General features: G+C 32.2%; 1 long non-coding RNA gene across 1 annotated transcript; it reads right to left on the bottom strand.

The window, feature by feature from the left end:
• Positions 1 to 1,080: 1,080 nt before the first annotated feature.
• On the bottom strand, positions 1,081 to 5,319 carry LOC123706126. Its single transcript, XR_006753368.1, has 2 exons — positions 4,784 to 5,319; positions 1,081 to 1,424 (listed from the first exon to the last, which is right to left on the bottom strand). It is a non-coding gene; the product is annotated as an uncharacterized LOC123706126 (long non-coding RNA).
• Between the last annotated feature and the right edge of the window lie 11,256 nt (positions 5,320 to 16,575).

Below are 16,575 nucleotides of genomic sequence, written 5' to 3'. Positions count from 1 at the left end.
TAACTAAACCTTAGTTGACCTCATTACTTTATTATATTATGTTACTGCAGAATATACTATTTAAAATTTTGCTTTTGTTTCATTTCATTGCAAATAATTAACCTAATAACGATATGAACTGGGAAAAATAGTGTGACTTTTGTTTAGTATTCGAATTTAAAAATATTAAGTAGCTCTCTATAAAGGATTCGAAGCAGATTCGGAACAATTTAAATTCGTGTTTGGAAAAATTCTCATATATTTCGCACATTCGCATGCCGGATTTTGACCGGATCAAAACTATATAGTGACAGTTACTACCTACGATCTTTAAATTTTTATAAATTTATAAACATCTAGACAAATTGAATGACGCAAATTCATTTGAATCAATTCATAATACGTTGGTAGTTAAATCGTTTCTTCGATTTCCAAATCAAATCTTATTACAAAATTTTCCAAAGTATAATAGGACATTCTCATAATAAACAAATGTTTTCCTTATCTGTGTTATCGCCTTTCATTCATACTATCAATCTGAGTTTGGATCAACGGGAGTAAATTTGGATCTTTGCCAGAACCTAAGTCTATTTCTGAATGCATTTATCATCATGGCCTCTTAACTGGTAAAAGCAGCATACCGTTCTGTTTATTAAATCGTTAGATGCTCAATTAATCATTTTTGGAATTCTAGTTAATTACAATGTACTAATAAGTGTTATTAGTATTATACGTAGTATATTAGTATTATTATTAGTCTGTGGGTCTGTGGTATTATCAATACAATGTAGAGTTGCATAGTTTTTCGTTTATTAGGTTTTTAAAATGAATGTCACTTTCTCTCTCTCTCTCTTTGACGATAATTGAGTAATATAAAGGTATAGTAACTGACCATCGGATAGTTCATCAGGTCATAATACCCCATTAATAACCTTTAATTTTATCTCATAGTAACTAACTGACCTATCACTCCTATTGAAAACTCATTGTGATCGGTATAGTAGTTTAGAGACAACAATAAAAACACAAGATTTTTTATTTACCATTTTAATATAGATATTTAAAGGATCACGCAATATGTAATAAAATAAAACACAGAACTAAAAAAAACCTTTATTACAAATTAGTTCTTAACAATAACGATAACATTCTAGATAAATATGAAACAGAAAAATGTTACATCGTTGTAATTTGAGTTTTAGATGTCTTTCTCGTAAAAGTATTTTAGTAATTTCATTAATTGGAATGCCCAGCACTGAAATATAATCATCGTGTTAATAAATTTTGTTTCCTAGCCGCTGTGTGCTCTTCGGTCTTCGTAAATGCTTGGGTATAAAATATACTTATCTAAGTTACTAACATTACGGTTTCTTACAGTTAACTTATTTAGTTTGTCAACCTCCCTTCATCATTGGTCTCTTTTGTTGTCTATGCCCGACCATCATCTGTAACAAAGTAAAAGGGATTGAACATTTTTCATCGAGAAATAACATCGGTTCACACTTCACAGGTTCTACTATTCTGTTTTTTAGTAATAATTGTATTATTTATCAAATTTACAACCACGAATTTGAAGAAATTTATGTAGCTCTGTGCTGAAGAATTTAACTTGAGCTACAATACTTAAGGTCAATTGCAATTAAAGTTAATAATTTAATATCATACGTATGGTAGATATTATAACCTAGTAGATATAGATATAGCATTATACTATCTGTGATATTACTAATCTGTGAGCATTGTGGGAATAGCGGGAAATAGCTATTCCCAAATTGTTTTATTCCTGGCAGAAGAATAAAAGCGGACATAGAATATATTGTTTAAAAGTTTGCAACGATTTATATTCATCTGGATAATGTAGATCGAGCACATTATTCATGTTTTACAAATAAACTATTTCTTCGGAACGTTAAAAATTGTAGCACTAGGTATTATTAGGTATCTGCGTTTAGAAGACTAATAATTTTAGACATATTTTGTCTAAACATTTGCACTATGAATTAATAACTTCCTATAATATTATAACAAGGGGATTAGCTGTTAAAATAGTTATTTGTATTCTACAAATATAATAAACATGTATAACGCATTAGATACTGGTTCATGGTTGAACCAAAAAAAGAACAGCTGCGTAGCCGAATATACTCGCTAATTGTATCTTTCAACATAGTAGTATCTACAGGTTTGTAAATTATAAATCAATGGGATTAATTGCTAGGCATGTTAACAGTGATTGAAATGTAACATTGAGTTCAGAAGACAAATGCCGTCGCCATTTGTCAAGACGCGTCGACGAGCCGTCTATTTTCAACATTCCATAACCTCCCACGTTAATTTGGTCTGAATGATTAATCGTCATGGTGCTCATCACTTCAAAAGCTAATTATTGGCGACTTGAAATTCGCAATTCTTGTTTTTATTTAGTTTTCACGCCTATGGTTCAAAAATAAATGTCTTATAATAGCGTTCCATTGGTCTAGAGACGAAATTCTGCCCAACTTTATTGACATCGGTTGATTCTTCAATCCAGAAAACTTGTAGAATTTATTTTTAAATTGCAGGAATCAATTCTGAAATGTTTACCTCAAAACAGTGTGAATCATCACATTCTCTATGTTGACTCTATATCACAAGAAATTTAGATATTTTTACATATTTGCCTATCGTTTTGTTTCAGTTAATATTCACTTATCGATGGGCATTGCATTTAATAAAATATTAAATCTAATATATGAACACTTCTTGGCAAGCCCATAACATTTGATAGCATATTTACGAGTTACTTCAAAGACGTACATCCTCTTGAGCTTGAAGCACTTACTTTAACTATAGATATAATATATCAATGTGATAAGACAATAATATGTAATTATTAACATACTCTCCCCAATCCCCATACTAGTATAGCAAAATTAGATTAAAATATGAACCTACCTACTAAATGCAAAAGAAAGAAAAGTAAACAACGACGAAAATTAGTTAATAATCGCTATTTGATCCAAAATATATGTTTTGAGGTTTGTCACAAAATCAAACTATAGCTGAAATTATTTGAAATCGAAAGGGCTCGCCAAATTAATCTCGAACTCTGTATTTTGGTATATGCTTTACATGCTACATCATCTATGTAATGCTTTTCGCTATTCGGGGCTGTCAAAATGACATTTCCCCCATATATGTACCGTGTGCAGCGATCCTGTAAAAACGTTATCACGAACATTACCCTATTTCTCGTTATTACCATCGTTCACAGCATTAACATCTTCAACTGGATGTTGAATAGTTCAATCAGAGTTCGATCAACCACATGTGTTTCAGACGTTGATCGTGATTGAGATGTCTGACATGTTTTTATTATAAATGCATTACGACCGCGCCTCCATTTTGGCAGTTGTACAAATATTCTTTTGAGATTTCCGTCGTTACGTGTAATATCTGGGAAACTAAATTATACGAGTTATTTTAGAATGTTATGATTTCGAGAGGACTCGGCGTGGACATTTATAGAAACGGTGATTCCGAGAAAATTGTAATTGCGACGTCAGTGCGATAGTGTTTACGCCGACTTGAATAAAATTTGATTCGAGGTTTAGAGTTTCACTGCTTTTCCAGAGATATCTTTGTTGTGTTAAAACATTATTGTTTAGAAAACATGAGCTTTATTTCAATTGATGTTTTATAAAAGATTTTGTGCTTTAAAATTTAATTCAATATATTTGTAGTTTTACATGATCATTAGAACTTTAGAGAACGTTTTACACTTTGCGGAAGGGTAGAGGAAAATAATGCACTAAGATTTTCAAATTCTTCGAAACCATTCATGAGTATTATAAATTTTAAGTTTGCATTTATTTCGTCATAATTATAGATAGACGTTAATATACGTAATTTCAATCATATAGGTAATTTCATTTCGCGAGCACAAAGTTATTAGAAGTCATTTTACGGGAAAAAATTTAAAGGCATGTGAGCAAAGCCGCGCATTTAAATATTAGAAGTTAACTCAACAAGCAGTAAATCACATAAAAACATAACTAAAGAGGCTATAAAATATACATTAAAACCTAAGTTGTATACCTACAATATTCAGTCGTTAATTTTATGTTTAATAAAATATGTACAAATTAGTAAAAGTAATGGCTGTCTGACAATTTCCGGACTCTACGGTACGTTAGTTAATATACCTATATGTAGTTAAAATTTACAACCATTTGTTGATGCCAAGTTGTTACTCAATACTGGAATTTCAAATATATTTAGATATCGACGTTTCGCTATGCTGGATTATTGAACTGACCACTTATGAGGATACATTATATTTATTTTGTTTTATTTTAAGAACTGTATGATGCCAAGTAAATATTTTGTCTATCCATTAACTTTGGCGTTTTCTATCTGCACTATTTTCTTATGCAAACCAACTACAATTTCAGTCATTTTCAGTTGGAATTGAAAATTTAAACGACTATCCGATGACGGAGGTTATCAATATGCTGCATAATTCTTTATTAATAATTGTAAAATTACATGTAGAGCAATCCGAATTCCGTGAAATATGCTTCTAAGTGAAGATATAACTTTGTCGACTAATGACACTTAAATTTACCTAAAGGAAGTATAAGAGCATGACAATTTCATCTGATTAATTAAATTGGGACTTTTGGGACAGATTATGATCAAACTTTTAAAAAGTTAACATTTTACTAAAGCAAACCACTAACTTGCAATCCAACCAAGATTTCATGGAGAAATCGGTTTACACACACTACAACACTTCCAAAACGGGATTAAAAGAAACAAGTACCTCAGAACATGCCCGAATATAAGAGCCACAGGCTGGCCAACAGAAGCACCAGGATGAGGTAGGTGGCGATCAGGCTGGTAGTCTCGTGGTTAGGCATGGTGCTCACTGGACAGGACACCTCGGAAAACTGACCGGGGACACAAGAGTGTCTCCCGCTGACCGGCCGCCCACGCGCCACGCCCCTCGCGATTCCACTTTTATAAATGCTTCGATAATTTTAGATCTGTCACCGATAGCAGTGGCCCTTGATAATAACGACAACAAACAAGCCTTAAGGACAGCGGATGGTTGAAGGTCACTTTCCTTGCTGATTTCGGTTTGAGAACCAATTTTACACATTTTATCGATTATTGATGGTCTGCTTTCTTTAGTTATTTACTTGATATCTCAATATATCAAAAGAAACTTTTGTACTTGAAGAAAATTGTCAACATTACCTAACTTTTATGGTTTAATAAATCATAATTCTGATAAATTCGACATTCTAATTGATTGACCTCAGCCGTTATTAACTTGTTCACAACTGAAGTTAACATAGAGGCAGGAAGAGATATCACACCATGGATATTTCAATTTATGCGACTCTTTAAGCTAGAACCAAAATCCCACAATTCTTAACAAACCAAAAGCTTCACAGATTTACAACTTTAAAGGTACATGAGCCTTCACCAAAAATACGATTGAACTTTTGCAACTTAACATTTTCCTTACTATTCAGCAATAGAACATTAGAGCGACATTTCTCACAAAAATGATACTCACAGTCGGCTGACGGTAACTAGAACACAGCAGAGTACAGCAGCCAGAGGAAAAACAGCAGGATCACCAGGATCATATAAGTAGCAGCCAGGTTCACAGTCTCCGCGTTGATCGGCATGATTGTGAAGAAGCTGTGGTAGGACTGGCCGAAAAGGCCCTCAGCGGACCGACTGCGTCAGTGAACAGGGCCCTACTCGAGCGTTTAAGGATGCTTCCAGGTGTATTCCAGGTTATTGATAATTTAGTGAATGTAGTTCTTATGTTAGATTGTAGATTAGATTCAAAAATCCAGATTAGAATAAATTTAATTAAAAATATAAGAAAACGCACGCCAACTAAAACGATATATACGGAAACATAGGTCGATAAAGATAGTGGGTTGATTTGTACAGATTAAATTACATAGTTTTTTATGATTATTCATAAAAGACATTGAAAATTAAATTACATTAATTTATTTTTTAATGTAAAAATCTAAATTAAAATTATTGACGATGACAAATCGCCCAGACATTTAACAATAGAACATCAAAATAATTTGTCCATTTATATCTGTGACTTAAATCATATTCTCACAGAAAGATACGCGAAACCAAAATAGATTTATTGAAACGATATGTGACGCCTTCTGAATTGTCTCACGGGTAATTTACAACAAGAGACGTTTCAGAACGCATAAAAATAAAGTATGACAGGTTTGGATTCTTCATAAAGATGTTTAGAAATAATAACATATTTTTACTCACAGTTGAAAATCAGAAGAATCTTAGTAGACCGAGTACAAAGCCCACAAGGATATGAGTAACAGCAAAAGAATACAATACGTAGCTACTAAATTGGTGCCTTCCGACGATGAGATCATTTTGTCTTCACGACCACTCTCCTCGAACTACTAATGGGAAATGCAGACAATACTGAAATAATTATAAAAATCGCTTTAAATATATATTTCTTTGTTTTTCAAAGAGAATTAATCGTCTGTTCGTTGTCAGCTCGGAATTCATCCGTGAATCATGAGTTTCCATTGGCGTCTTGTTTTCTTAAAACACATTTCTTTGCCAAATTATAAGGCTGTCGTTCGTTTGTTTACTTTGGTAATATTTTCTCTAAATAATTTGACGTTTAAGCAGACAGGCTGTGTACAAAATAACAATGTCGTTGTTTCTGTGTTTTAATTAGGGCTCAATAATTTAACCATTTCATTGAACCTCACTTATTACGTATGTACAGATTTAATTATATAATACTGTATATAGACATTAACTTTAATTTAATGACCTCGACATTATAAGCAAAGTAAATTCTAAATACTATGTTCAGCTGGAATTCTCCAGGTTGTGTTTGAATCCGTCCCTGTCGCTTCATTTCTGGAGAATGATAAGCTGGTCTATATTCGTGTAGCATCGTCCGAGTTTTTCGCAATAGCCGTTGTAATCTTAAATCAATCGGTGCAGACTTCGAAGCAATACAATTGCCCTGTTCCTAATTATAGTTTTATTACATACGGAACGTTGCTACGCGCGGTTTTATAGTTCGAACTATTGTTTTTATATACATGTGAAAACTGTCAATCGATAGGTGATCTAATCGTGCTTATAGAATAAACTTTAAACAAATATATAAAGAAAGAAAAGCTTTATTTATCTTCAGGATTTTTCAGTGTTATTTTATTGTTTATGGGCGGTGGTGACCACTTAACATAAGGAGGCCCCCAACTTTGCTTTCTCTGATTAAAAAAAATTCAAAATGTTATATGGACCTGCTAAAATATCCTTTCTAACCTACTGATCAAGAGTTATTCGCCGAAGAATGTAATTTTAATCTCCAGAATGAGAACTGGATTGTGAACATAATATTATATCAAGTAATGCCTAAACAAAAAGAGTGAGTAGGTACTCTCTTTGCTTAGCAAATATTTAAGAGCGTACAGCTACAATTTACTCACGTATTATAATTTTAAATTATAAAAATAGGAAATACTAAGGTAAAAGCACCTAATACGGAGGTATTTCGCAACATTTGAAAGTAAGTATCAAAAATAAGCATTTGTAAGTCTTACTAAAGGTGCCACACCACTTTATCGTTAAAAGTGGAACTTAAATTTTGTATTGCTGTTGAGTCTATGTTTATTTTCATGATATTTCTTATTTTAAAAAAATATTTAAATAGTCAGGTCGATTTTCCCTAATACGGAGGTATGATTTTGGTCAGAGCCTAATACTGCGGTAGGCGGCTCCTAATACGGAGGGTCAGAAATTATATTCATTGAAGTTCCGTACAAATAATATTTGTTAAATAATAGGAATGTGTATGTAAAGTAAATTGTAAGTTTTTTATTCATTTACCATTGGTTTGATTACGTTGATTCACTTTTAACCCTAGAGTAGTCGCGCCTTCTCGTGAAACGCGAGTGATCGCGTAGGGAGCATTTTGCCGCCCGTACTTAATACGTTTTTTTTTTGTTAATATGAATCATATGCATTTGTAATTATGTTTTAAAGATAAAATAAAACACCAACTATAAGAACAAGAATCATTTATTAAACTTTTTTAATTAGAAATTAGAAAACAATGCTTTGGAAAATCTTAGGTAATTATTTTAGTAATTTTGGAACTTCCTCATTATTATTTAAATAAAAAATATAAAAATAGAACTTAAGATCTAAATCATTCGTTTTCCTCATTTAGAGCATGTATTTCATCAAAACAATGCTGGCACATATATATGCAATGCTCATTGCACAGTAATTTTGGACATCTATTGCACCCTTTTTTTGTCCTTCTATTTTTCTTCGATGGACATACTGCGCATATTCCTTCTCGAACTGAGGGTATATTTTGATGTTCCAAAACAACACAAATGTGTTGTTTTGGAACATCAACACAAATGTGATGGCACAAATCGAGCGATTTGGTTCCTCAGATCCTTCTGTAAAGTAATCACGCCGGATCGTCTAACGATATGTGGTCTAATCATAGCCATGGCAATTTCTATCGCAAAAATACAAAAACACAAGGCCCAATAATTAATTAAAACAAAGTAAAATTAATATCATACCATATTACCATTGAAATAATACTATAGGCAATGAAAACAAATAATATTTCAACATTAGTAAAAACTAAGATCCACAAACTTTACTTACGTGAGTAGTCGCGCGATGAGCAATTTGCCGCCAAACGCGACACAGCCCCAATAACCTTTGTCTCCTGCGGTCATCCGCGCACTGATTTAATTCTTATTTCTAAAACAAGAAGGCGAGGGACGGGGGGGCAGCTACACGGACGCTTGACCTTGACAATTGCATAGTGTACAAAATAAGACGAAAATTGTGCCGCGGGCGGCAAAATGCTCATAGCGCGAGCACTCTAGGGTTAATGTGTTTCATTTATGCTTTTAGTTTTATCGAAAAAAAACACGCATATCAAATAAGAATCCACAAAAAAAGACACAAAACTTCTTATTTATTTACGCAACCCTAAATCTGGTAATTTTAAGTTCTATTATATTAGGGCCGTAATAGGAGATCATATAACCTAAAACAGAGTTACCTGGAAATATCTACCACCGTAATAGGAAAACTACTCGTGTTTTTAATAATCCTAATTCTGACCCATCAAAAATTCGATAAACAAGAGAATGTAAATATTTAATCAAATGATAACAGTTTTTTGGCTCAGATGTGTAAAACTCAAATCAACAGTTATACAAAATAAATGATTTGTGATACATTAAAATACACCTTCCTATTTTTACCCCTTCTAAGAAACAAACATTTTGTACTCAACTGTTTTCATATTTAACTGGATTTCTAATTAAGAACACATACCGCAGAATATGGTTTCTAATTTATCAGATTAATAATTATTTCAAATTATCTTGCAATTAATTCAATAAGTAAATAAAATGAAAGTTATAAACAATTAAACATGCCCAGTATTTTTCCTATTTCGGAGTTATGCCACCGTATTAGGATCAATCTATAAAATTTGTATCGTATTACGGCGGTATTTTATTTCTTATTTTTTGGGTAGAAAATGACTTACAAATATGAAACAAGCTATTTAAATAGTGAGTGTAATAGTAGGAAAATGCAATAAACATTACATATACAAACTTGAACGGCTTATTAATACGAAAAACTTAGTTTTTAAATATTAGTGTACTTACTTTTGTTGTTTCGCGTTTGTATGGAAACACCTCTCATGTCGATGCCGTTACACAGATTGATTGATCTTGTTGTGTTGTCTATGTGCTATACTTGCAAACGTTAGTTAAGTCATGGAGTAATAAATTTGCAATAAATAGTTTACGTTTTGGTGTACTTAAAATTAATAAAACAGGAATAAAACTCGAAAATAGAAATACCACCGTATTAGGAAGCGATTTTGACTACCGCCGTATTAGGTGCCTTTACCTTACTTAGTGTCTTCTTCTAAAACTTCAATGAAATTATTTTCATTCAGTTATTTTCTATGTAAACATTACCTACAGACTAATGCAGGTTAAGAGTATCGTCACCAATGACAATAGACTTATATTTAGAGACTGTTTATATTTTAGTTCAATGCTAAGTAGAAAATATCTGTTAGATTTAAGCTATTTTTAGACCTATCTATAGTTAATGGAATTGATGGGACTTATCTACATTCTACCTGGTAATAAATATGTATATGTATGTTATCCCTTGGTCACTCCAAACCCAAGAGAAATATATCCATATCACAGATAGTATAATACTTTACTAGTGTCCATATATTAGGTATATATGTTGGATAGATGATACGATAATATACCTAATGCGGGGAAGCGATTGGAGATCTTGGAGATTGCTGTCTGTTACTTAATCACGCCTTAACTACTGAACCAATTTGCATGAAATTTGGTATAGAGATATTTTGATACCCGAGAAAGGACATAGGCTACTTTTTACCCCGGGATATAGGATAGGTTTTATCCCGGAAATCCCACGGGAACGGGACCTATGCGGGTTTTTCTTTGAATGCACGGGCGAAGCTGCGGGTGGAAAGTTAGTCGGTTATAAGTAAGATCAAATGCATGGGTAATTAAAATGTCAGATTAATTTCTATAGATACGTAAATCGTCGAAAAAATAAAGGGGCTGGCTAATTCTTAAGTACCTATAATAAAAACTCTAATACACCGGAATATATCGGATAGGACACTTTAAAACGTCGCGACCCCGCGGACGCGACGTAGACACGAGGTAAAACCAGTAAAAGTTTCATGGTAGCCTTTTCTAATAAAAGTTTTCTATCTTTTCCTTCAAAGTACGAACTGCTAAACGAACTGAAAAGTATTCCAAGAAGCATATATGTAACTACTATGTACATTAATTTAACGAATTAAATGTTTTTAACTATTAATTACTTCTTTGGCCACACCTACGTCCCACATGGACTACATTATCCCTCGGTTTTATAATTACAATCGGTTCACGAAGTCCGTTGCTCTGAAAAAACCTGTCGCAATCTGCAGCAACTTTACTTCATTTCGTAACTAGCTTCCCGCCCGCGGCTTCGCCCGCTTTGTCTAAAATATACTCAAACCTTCCTCTTGAATCACTTTGTTTTATACTAAGTATGTAGTGATGAAAATTTTCAGTTTTTACCTTCCTTTACATTCCAAAATTAAAGCTTCACCCGATAGCTATTTTTGAATACAATCGTAAAATGAAGCCAGCATCTTGAAATATATCAAAGTGATGATCTTCTGACATATCCCACAGTCGGAACCCATCAATTCGCACGTTTTATTGTTTTTTTATGATGCTATTTAATTCTGAAATATTTCGTAATAATACATTAGTTTTCTGGAGACAAATATCTCAATGTCAATGCTAATGAGTACATAGGCTATAAGTACTTGGGCTATTATACCAAGTATAAAAATCAAAGACTCCAGGCTGACAGACTTAAATAACAGTAATGCTTGGGAATTTCGAGTAAGCACTGGCACCACACTGGCACTGATGAATTCAAAATCTAATATCTAATATCTAATCTAATATCTAATATATATTATAAAGGCGAAAGTTTGTAAGTATGGATGTATTGATGTTTGTTACTCTTTCACGCAAAAACTACTGAACCGATTACAATGAAATTTAGCACACATATAGAGGGTTACTTGGATTAACACATAGGATAGTTTTTATCCCGGAAATCCCACGGGAACTATGCGGGTTTTCCTTTGCAAACGCGGGCGAAGCCGCGGGAGGAAATCTAGTAAACAAATAACCGACCCTTTCCCGCGTATTTTTAAATGTACCTACTGCTACAATAAGCATATCTAGATACAGTAGGTAATTAGCTAATTATTCTCTCAAACAATTTACTTACCTAAGGTACCATCTTATCTTCAAAGAATCAATGACCTATTATACTAGTAGACGCGGCATACGCCAACATCATTGCACAAAAAAACAGCGTAATTAATACATACATACTTACTAACGCATTATCATCAATACAGTTGTTCTCTCTTTCACTCTCACGCACGAGACATAATACATGTCTCACTCATGTACTTCGTAATAACAACTGCCGATTAAAATACAAAAAGAACGTCCAGCCACGACGCTGAATGGTGCGTGACTAAGTGAAACTCGGGCACTTAGCTGAGTTTTTTCTTGCCAAAATAGAGAGCGGGTAACGTATCTAGCTTTTTTATATATCATAGATAGAAATATATACTATAGCAAGATAATGTACCTACAAAATGCAATAGGTAATTTACAACGATTTCATAATATTTATAATGTATAAAGTATAAATAAAAAACCACTTCCCATAGCAATGAACGGCTGGAATAAATCCAATGAATTCCTTCGGGCCAATAACTTTGTATTATTTATATTTTCGTGTTATGCGTCAGAAGTCAGGTCGTGAAGAGCGGCCATGGAGACATTTTTATATTTACCCCACTTCAATGGCGATTTTAAATAATTCTTATTGATACATTACGTCGATTGACATTACTTTACGGCTTTCAGAGGCTTTGTAAAATAATATTAAATCTGTCGTTGTGCGCTCAATTTTAATATTTTTGAATTATGAGGTTACGATTATTAGATAATTTGATTTGCATACGTAAACACTTTTCATGTTATTTTAGAAGCGTTGTATTCGGTATTCCGCTAAATTATGAAAGCTAATATTTGAAACGGTGTAGGTACATAATAAATAAATTTTAATTGTACACCGTATTATGTTTAAACAATACATTAATAAGTTTACATTTTCCAATGTAAACTTTAATCATCACTACATACCTAGTAGGTATAAAACAAAGTCGCTTTCTCTGTCCCTATGTCCCATTGTATGCTTAAATCTTTAAAACTACGCAACGGATTTTGATGCGGTTTTTTTTAATAGATAGAGTGATTTAAAAGGAAGGTTTTAGTATATAAGTAATTTTAATTTATTAGATTTTAGACAAAGCGGGCGAAGCCGCGGGCGGTAAGCTAGAATTAGAATAGAATATAGTTTTTAAAAGCCACGTAAAATCCAAAAGTGCACACCTCATAACGCCCGGGCCCCGCCTATTTAATTGTGAAGTCGAAATATTATTGTATTCCAAAATTAAGTATAAATTAGTAAAACAAAATATTTAAATCTAAACATATTATATTTTTTTTTAAATCGTTTTTTTCTATAGAGTAGCAAAAATGACTCTTTTTTACATTGAGATAATATTAATATGGAGACGATACCGCCTACATCACATATGTTCCACTCAACATACGTCATGTGGCGTAACTGCACTCAGTCGCTTGCTCGCTCATTGGCGCGAACGTCACGCTCATTCAGGGGGGGGACACTTAGAACAAACTGACATTTATTAAAGAAAGCCACGCGATCTATACTTTGGCGAGTAAAAACTTATTTAAATAAGTTTATATTAAATCCCCAAAAGATGGCATCGCACTTTCCGAAGTTTTTGCAAAGTGAATAAAGATATTTAAATAAATGGAAATTATTCTTTAAACATTGTTTTATTTTAATAGATCGAATGCATGTCTTACTTTTTTTCAAATTCCAATAAATAATTTTGCGATTTCAATCGCTTCATATGGTATCAAATTAATAAACTTGCAACATCTTCTGAAAGCTTCTCAGTGTTGTCCTATATGAAATCAATGCAGTAAAATAAGGCAAATGAAAACCTTTCTTTATTCAAAGTTTAAATGAATTAGAACAATAATCTCAGATTTTTAATTCAGTACCTATCTTATCTAGAACTATAATTATTCAGGAAAATATTTTACATAAAAAAATAGTGCGTCTAACTAAATAAAATATTGAAAACGTCTTAATTAATTTACATGAAAAGTGTTAAATATGATTTATTAATTGGTAACATTGACTAACTTTTTTTTTGTAATTTGTATTTGATAATTCTGTCATAAAATGGCGGCGACTATACGTGAACGGTGAAGTTTATTTACGTTAAAATTACTTAATTAGTTCATTTTGTTGATAATCGTGTGAAGTTTATAGTTCTCGTGAAAGTGTGGTGAAAGTGCGTTGAATCGAGCCCTACGTTCAGGCTTTCAAAACGTTTTACTGAAAATTATGTGCACGGACAGTTTTGTTTTAGATAAGTACTTAAAAATATGTAATACTAGCGGTCCGCCCCGGCTTCGCCCGTGGTACATATTAACGTTTTCTCTACATAAGAACCATCCTCGTACTTCAAGGAATATAATAAAAAAAGAATTATCGAAATCGGTTCAGCCGTTCTCGAGTTATGGAATTACAACGAAAAGTGGCATTGATTTTTATATATTAGATTACAATATGTGAAAGCATTTAAAAAATAAAGAACTAATTTCTTTTATTGTCGTTTTCTTCATTATCCTTAGTAAGTACTTCAATTTGTTTTAAGAAATTTGACTGAATTATACCTATTTAGCACTTCCAAATATCTCATTTTTAAAGACTCCGTATTTATATTCATGTAACGAAACTAATATAAATACTAATTATATAAGCTAATTATCTTGTAATTATTACAACTGAAAAGTTTTTTTTTAAATCACCTAAATCTTTAAAAACCATCCATTTTGTAATCATTTAGATCTTAGTCTTATTTCTAAAATGTTGAAAATAAATGATAATAAATCAGTTGTAGGTATTCTCTGAAACAATATCGCTCTCCTATTTCAATAACGACGCAAATATAATATGTGAGCATTTATTCCAGGCACATTATTTTTGCCTGAAATGATTATTCAAATTAAATTGCGTCGTTATTTATAGAAGAGTAGGTAGTGATAAAAAAAATATACCTACTACCTATGTATATTAACGTATATATGTATGTAGGTATATGGAATTAGTTCTAACCCCAAAATCCAGAGGGCTCATTGTCGCCAGTCAAAGTCAAATAGGTTGGCCTTCATATGCTTCAAGAGGGCTCTCTATGCCCTATTATACATTATACTCTTTGCGCTCATTTTTTATTTGTTTTAAAGTGAAACGCATCAAATATGCCTACGTGTGTGTTACGATATTGCACAAATAATACAAATAATACGGAAAAGTGCAAAGGAATAACTTTTCATCAGTAAGTAACTAGATAATAATTTTTAAAACTTAGTAAGAGCAAAATTTTTGGCGGGCGACATTTTGTCATAGATTAAAAATTTAAGATATGACATTGGGCATGAAATAAGTGTTGTTAGTAATATTTGCTGGCGTATATTTTTATAGTATAAAATAATAATTTTACATATTTAGAAAAGCATAGACTGGTTGTTAATTGAAAAAAGGTGAAATCATGAAATATGAAAATCAATTACTCAATCACCAATTTTTTTTTTTGTTAATTGATTTTAATCAAGTTTTTAATTGATATTGTATAAGCTACTGACTTGAACGTATAATTGAATTATTATTTATTTATCTGCACTAATATTATAAAGAGGAAAACTTTGTTTGTTTGTTTGATTGTAATTAATAGGCTCATAAACTACTGGACCGATTTTGATGAAAGGAGAATGCCCATTTTTGGTACTGGTTTTTCTCATGCATCAAGACAACAATACTATTAAAAAAAATCTCGGCAATTTAGAGGCCTTCTTACCATCGGAAAATATATTTTGAACAGGGAATGTTTTGTAAAATCTAATAAGACATGTAATTGTTTAGATCCGTTATTATAGATTTAGTGTCCATTACCGGTTACCATGGTAACCAAGCGGTAACTTATTACATTTAGTATGGTAAATAGCTAAATGTATTAATATCGATTATTGTTTTCATTGAATTACAAAAAAAATCAATTAACATAAAATCACTCTTTAAGGTATTGTTTATACACTGTAGGTTGTTTTAACCAGGGATGTTGCGGATGCTGATTTTTTCACATCCGCGGATGCGAATGCGGATGCGGAGTTTTGAAGGCTGACATCCGCGGATGCGGATGCGGATGCGGATGTTCAAGATATTATGTAAATAAAGTCTATTAATGAAGAATTAAAACAATGGTAACTTAATTATTTAAATTTTTTATTGTAATCAAATCAAAGAGAAGTACTTATTTTTATGTTAAACGCCTACTGGTACTTATATTAGTAAGTAAAATTAAAAATAGGAGCATTATACTCAATAAACAGTAGTATTGCCGCCTTTTCTGATTCAAGGCAATTACGCAAAGGTTCGTAAATTAAACCCGCGCTACTAAATAATTGTCCGCTAGGAACACTGCCCGGTGGAGAGGATAAAAATCTTCGTACTATCGGCGATAATACCTTAAATTCCTCTCGATGAACACTCCACCAATTTAGAGGATTTTCACCCACATTTATTCTTTTTTTAGTGCGGTAAGCAAGTATGTAATTCCTTTTTAAGTACAGCTTCAATGCTTCCTAATTCTGGCATTTCTGTATTCTCGTCTTCACTCGACGAATCTAATACACAATGATCACTGTATCACAACAACATATATATTTATACGATAAGTAGACCACACACAGCGCAAACAAACACATAATGATTTATTCACAA

Source organism: Colias croceus, chromosome 3, assembly GCF_905220415.1.
Source record: "Colias croceus chromosome 3, ilColCroc2.1".
Taxonomy (NCBI): domain Eukaryota; kingdom Metazoa; phylum Arthropoda; class Insecta; order Lepidoptera; family Pieridae; genus Colias; species Colias croceus.
Note: the sequence above shows the minus strand (reverse complement) of the source record. Positions and strands in the feature narration are given on the sequence as shown.